This window comes from Camarhynchus parvulus, chromosome 3 (genome assembly GCF_901933205.1).
Source record: "Camarhynchus parvulus chromosome 3, STF_HiC, whole genome shotgun sequence".
NCBI classification, from domain to species: Eukaryota; Metazoa; Chordata; class Aves; order Passeriformes; family Thraupidae; genus Camarhynchus; species Camarhynchus parvulus.
The window spans coordinates 1,383,420-1,390,302 of record NC_044573.1 but is presented as its reverse complement, the minus strand read 5'-3'; positions in this window follow the sequence as shown (position 1 = coordinate 1,390,302).

Below are 6,883 nucleotides of genomic sequence, written 5' to 3'. Positions count from 1 at the left end.
TCACTCCATCTTTTTACTGATCTGTGTACACTTCTTGGAATATTTGCAATGGCAAAGACTGCAGAGGTGTTGGGTCCTGCATGGCATAAAGGTTTCACCTCTGGGAAATCAGACACAGGTTCACCACCAGGACAAAAGTGAACTCCAAAAAGTCACGGTCAGGGCAGGAAAACTTAAAAGGCAGATGTTGAATACACACCTTAGTGTGGCTCCTCTGCTCCCACAAACAACTGGGAGCTGATTGGGCTGTGCACATTACACACATTACACATGAGATCAACAGGCAGCCCCTTAGCCAGACACATGTGTAAAGTTTTGTTGCACAGATGTAAATCACATGCTGGAATGGACTTAGGATCATGCATTCCCATGTATTAATATTTCTACTAATACACATATTGCTTTTCCTGTGTTAATAACCAAAAAGCTTCTCAGAGGCAACAAAAATCCTCCAAAGTAAATGATCCAGTGCACAAATTCAGAATGGAATGATTGTGCTACAACCACAGCTCTAGAAATCATGGCAGCAGCCACAGTGTTGGCTGAGACACACTTTATGTTGCAGCCAACATCTTTGCTCATCACATAGTTCTGAAGATTTCCAAACACATCAGTAAACAGCAACACAAATTAATGAGTTAGGGGGCTGGATGTGGTCTACATCCTCTATAATAACTTGAAAATATGATCCCATCCATTTCAGAGCAATAATGGAAAAAGGAATAATTTTCTTTATCTTTTAATCTTTATGGTAAAAGGGCCTTTCTGCAATAGATCAAAAGCATGGTTTTATACTTGCAGAGGGGACATGTACACCCAAACCCAACACACTTGAAACAGATAAAAAGCAGAGCACACAGATGGTTGAGCTGTCTGGGGTGATGCTTACTAGCATGCCAGTGAATTATTTCGGTTGGGTGTGTTTTTGTAGTCTGTTATGCAGCAGTTACAAACCTACACATAACTACTTGCAAGTGTCAGTCCCTAGACTAACAGGAGAAGGACTGTCAGTGGTGCCAGGAGGTCTTCCCAGTGTCTCTGGCACCACTGAATACCCAGAACAAACTGGAGCTGGAGCTATCAGAGATGTCTCTCAGCCTGCTAGCAGGGAGCACACAAAAAGCAAAGGTTGGGAGACCAAATCTGTTTAAGGTATAGTTTATGGATAAATAACACAGAGAGTAAAGTACAGAGATCATAATCTATTTGGGTTATTTATATATTAAAGTATGCATGTGATGTACTGCGACTGCTCATCTTTCCGTTCACAAAAGATGGATTGAGTGAAGCTCTGAGCAACCTGGTCTAGTGGAACATGCCCCTGCCCATGGCAGGAGGGTGGGAACTTGATGAGCTTTAAGGTCCCTTTCAACCCAAGCATTCTATGATTCAGCACCAGCTCTGTAACAGGGCAAGTTTGTCTGGGAAATACCAGCAGCATTTAGAAGGTCACTGCACAGGCCTTGCCAAACTAAGAACAATCACCACAGCAGCCTTGCCACAGAACTCGCCGCTTTCCTCCAGCTGTGGCCTCAAAATTCCTGAAAAAAGCAATCATCAAGCACCTCACATGACAGCTGCAAGTCCCACCAATTCAAATACTATGAACCTGATGGGATATCCACAAAAGTTCCAGTGAAATGTATGAAAACTTTGGTGTCTCTTGGGAAGGTAGGGAGAACTGAGCCTGTAGGTTCACTTGAAGGTCTTTGCCAGTCTCCTCTTTAGATTCCTTACCATGGCTGTGGATGGTGTATGGGAACCAGGGACTGGGTTTCTCTGCCACAAGAGTCAGTGCTTTCTCTGCTGACATAAAGTGCTGCTGAAGCACCACAGGCCACCAAAGCCCCACCTAAGCAGGTCCCTTGTCCCATCTGGCAAACCTTTAACTTTAATCCCAGGTAGGGGGCTCTTGAAAAATGAAAATTAACTCTTACCTTCTCACCAAAACACCCCAGCAACATTCACACCTGTCCATACCTCATGTCCAACTCTTTCCAAAGGACAAAGGCTCTGCCCAGAAGTCTCACCCATCCTTCTCTTCCCAGGTTCCCTGTGCCATCCCATGCAAGGACGTCACCGTTGTGGGCACAGCAGAAAACATGCGGCATGCAGTGAGGTGTCAGAGCCAAGAGATTGGTGCTGCAGCCCCCAGTCCTGCAGCCATGCATTAGGAGCTCTGGGACAAACTCTCCAGCAGGCAGTAAGGAAATGAGGTGGATTAGTGCCAACTGTTACTCTTTAATTGCAGATATATTCTGTTGGTCACAGTCTCAGGAAAGCACAAGTTCCCTTTTCCTAAAATACATTTCTCTGTTTGTAACTCTTTCAAAGAGCTTGCCAGTGGAGTTTCTTGTATGAAGGGCACTTCTTTAATTCTTCCAGGCTCTTGGGTAGAGACATCAGCTTGCCAAAAGGAATTTATACCAAATTCAGTAATTTTTGCTGCTCTTAACTACCTAATAGGAAAGCTGCAGACATGTAACTCCTAAGTCAGTGACAATTTTAATGCAAATTGTCACTAAGACCCTCCACCTACACTCTTCAGCCTCTCTCTTTGATAGAATATGTGTACAGACCCAGAGGAAGGAAGCTTAGATATGGGAGATGATCCTGCTGTTTGAATTCCCATCTCTGATCAGCGTTAGGAAGATTGTTTATCTCACACCCATGCTAGGTTTCTGGGTCTGGTAACAGAACATGCTGAACTAATTTGCTGACCATGGAGTAGAGATGTGCACAACACCCATCCTGAATTTGTGTAACAGCTGAGTTTATGTCATGTCACCTTATTGTAGGGTCTTCTCATCTTCCTTTGAAGTCTTGGTGACTGCTCTCAAACATGAGACTCATCTCACATGAAATAAACCTTATGGTGAATACCTGCTTTGCAGGAACCTTTTTAATGACAACTAAGTGTTTAAAATCCACTAGCTTCAGTTCTCCTAAACCACCTCTGCTCTGTTTGCCTGTGGACCTTCCCCGTGGTTGTTGAGTCTTTGTGGTGTGTGTTGTCCACCCCAGAGTTACCTGCCTTAGGAAGAACAGCAAATAAGGGTAATTGAAGGGAAAGTTAAAGGCCTTAGCTGTGGGAATTGTTTGTTTCTTTCCCCATTTTAGAGAGAGGCTTTCTCTACCTCTGCCTGTCAGTTTACCCTTCTGACTCTTGTTGAGCAGAGACTGCTGCCTGCAGAAAAGCATCTCTGCAGAGCACAGTGCTGCCTTGATCTTGACTGGAACCTACAGCTGCTGCTGTCATAAAGTAATCACCAATATTAATCACTGTCAGTCTGGTTATATGAATGTCTTCCCTTTGGCTGAATATCCATCTGTATGCACCTCCCAGCCTTCTACACTACAGAGGTGCCAGCTGATTACTCAGTGTGGTTAATTACCCGAGCACCCTGCAGGACTGTGGCAGAGTATTGATGGTCTCAGGGCAGTCCTGTCAGGGTGCTCTCGGGCACAACTCATCCTGCTCACCTCAAATGAGCCACCTTAGGAGCTGGATATCCCTAAGGGGGAATCAGATCTTTGAAGTTCCCCTGGGACAGCCTCTGGGTGCCCCTTTCCAGAGCCCCAGGCCCTGGGGAAACACAGGGCTGCTCTTATGTTGGCACATAACCCATGTACCTATGCAAAGGAAGAAGCTGAGCTAGAGCACAAAGGCATTTTGCATCTGGAGGATGTGTTCTCGATGCAGCAAAACATCTTTGTTATGAACATATGTGGTACTCTTCCTCTGTTTGGCAGGAGATAAGAAAAACAGAAGCAATGCAAAAATGAAAACAAAATGGAGCATATAAGCATCGTGAAACAATTACAATGCTGCATCTCATTAGGATCTAAATCTGGGATTGCCAGTCTTGTTTTAAAACCAGTTTTGTTCAACACCCAGTGACAGAATTTAAAAGCTGACATATCTTGCTGTATTGTGGGCTGCAGTCACAGCTGGTGTAAATCAGAGTAAACTAATGAAGTCAATGGAGCTTCCCTGATTTACACTAGCTGAGGTTATGGCTCAATAAGGTTAGGCTTGCTTTCTAGGAGTGTTCAAGGAAGCCAACTTCTGTGTGTCCTGTGATGAAGTGGTTATTTATAATGGCCTTCAGTGTGGTTTGGAGCCAAATTTCCACATCAAAAGAAGCTTTATAAGAGATATCCTTACAGTGAGGTTCAGTGCAAAATCATGACTTCAGAAGCCAGCTTTCCTCATGCACTCAAGTATTTGATTTCAGCCTGAAAACCATTTGAGAAGCCAAGAAAAGCAGAGCCATTCCTGCCTACTTCCCCAGCTCTGCTTCATCTTTGAGTCGCCTGCATATCCAGCAGGCCCAACCTACACTGCCCATTTATCAAGGCAAGTTACTCTAAGTGTCTGTTTATTTATGTTCAGAAATTCCCAGTAAGACAGACAAGCTTCATGCTCAACCTGAAAAACTGGGGAATGGGGGTGGAGTTTTTACCAGTTCCAGAGCTATTTGTTTGACTTGGCCCCTAGAGCAAATAAAACACAATAACGCGTCCCGGAGTCACAGCGAGGGGTGGAGGTCACAAGAAAACAGATCATGTCTTTCACAGCTCCTCAGCTTCAGTGCACTGACTTATGGCTCCTATTATTTACTTACTGGATTCTCCAGCCTGTGTGCACGCTCCAAACATTCAAAAAGTAGCAGGTCTCTGCTTCAAAGGACTGACAGGCAAGAGAGAGAGAGAGAGGAAAATCTGTCCTGAAGCTACAGTAACCTCCTCCTCCTCCTCAGTTTGACCAGAAAGGTCAGATGTTCTCCCAGCCCTCGGCTGACTCCTGCCATCTGCTGAGCCACCTCTGTGCTCTCCTCTGCTGAGTTAAACTGCCAGGCTCTCCTGGCAAAGATGTTCCCAGCACAGCCAAACCTGCTCAAGGTGGGCTTTTCCAGAAGGATATTGGTTTTTTTCCTTAGGAGAACCCTGTTCCCTGCATGTCCAGCCTCAGTGTGGTCTGTCAGCTGTCCAGAAAACATCACAGGCTCTTTCACTGACCTGGCCACTTTGAAGCAGATTGATTTCTTTAGAACTTAGTGCTAAAAATGCATGTCTTAATCTGAGCTGTTGAGATCCCAAACCAGGGCTGAAGCCTCTCCAAACCTCCTGAGTGGTTTCTGCGTATCCTGTGGAGAATGATGCCCTCTTCTACACACCCTTCAGTGGGTTTAAGCCTCCAAGAGCTCACTGGAGACAACTTTGTGGCAATGCTACCAAAAAGGGAAACTTGTGCACTGCCAGCAGCAGAGAACTCCACACAGGCTGAACATGAAACAGCAGTGTGTAGGAGCCTGCCTCACATCTGAACCTCTTGGGAAGTACCAGTTTCTCCTAACAAGCACAGGATCATCCCCCTCTTTCATACCCTCAGGTTTTGCTTTTGGTCTCTTCTCTCTTCACAAAACATGTGACAAATATTTTCTCATTAAGAGCTGCAATCTCCTTTTCCAGGGAGTGTTCCTGGTCCCTCTTGGGAGATGGTTGGAGAGCTCCATTCAGTCACTGATCATTTACCAGCCTCCCAAACCAGTTGGGATTTTTCTCAGTACCTAGCACACCAGCTGAGTGCTGCCTTTCTGGGTACTGAAATATCACTCACTGTTCTCCCCTTATTAGGTTTTTCCTATGTAGATATTTTTTCTTTGTATTTGTGAATTAATATGGAGCCAAAGTGAAGCCAGAAAATCATTTCACTATTAAACCCATCATGTTCGTTATTTGACATTTGGGTAGGCAGTTCCACTAAAGCATCATAAATGCAAAACATTTCTGCTCCCCTCTACTTCTGTGCCTTGATCTAAGGACTATGACTAATTGTTCCTAAAAGTTTGTTGGGTTCACTTGTTACTTAAGACAAATAATTTTCTCCTTACATATTTCACAAAGACCTATTTTTTTTGTTACATTACTTACATTCTCCTCAGAAACACCTCTCACAAACCACAGAAAGATCTACCATCACCTCTGTGCTCTGATTTTTTCTCAGCTTCTCCAGATGAAGCAAGTGTGGAGATAGATTTTTTTTCTTAGCCTGGACATTGTTCAGTTTTTAAAATGGTTGAGGACACTCAAGTCTTTCTGCTTTTCAACCCAAACCAAACAGAATTCCTACCTTTTATTTTCTTATTCAATAATGTCAAGAAGTAGTTGTGTTTGGCTGTCTCAAAATCAAAAGAAATTCTCTTCACTGTGGAATATTTTAAAAAGAGTATTCTACCAGACAAATGAATTTACTTTCTGTTAACAGTCTCACAGCCTTTAAGTATTTGGCTCTAATTTTGGTTTTTAGTGCTTGTCTAGTCTTTCTAGGGTTGAACTGAAAGGCAGTCAGATGATAACAGATAACAGGCAGGAAAAAACAATGTAAACCCTTATCCCAGAGGAACTAGAAACGGTGAATTACGCACAAGTAACGAAACCGGTTTCCTCACCATCAGAACTTCTACTGAGCCACAGAGTTTCAGAACCTTCCTCCAATCTGGCTAGGGCAAAGACAGGAAACTGCATCTTCTGAGCTTTAGAAATAGATCTTAAACATGTAAACATAAGATATTATGCCCCTGTCTTTTAAGTAACATTTATATTATCTCAAATAAACAGTCTTGCCAAAGTTAGTCTGTAATTGACATCTGACACAGTCCACATTGCAACAGATATGATAAGTGCAGTAAACAGCAGAAATTATGTTTCTCTATTCTCTGAGAAACATTCATATTTCCTTGCTCAGATAAACTTTATTTTGTTGCTACGCAACTCTCACACAACAGACCACATTCTGCAGTAAATAAGAGTACAGATTTTACAACTGGAGGGCAAGCATGTGGCCTTTTGAGTTTTCTCCCCATTTCAAGTTCCAGCC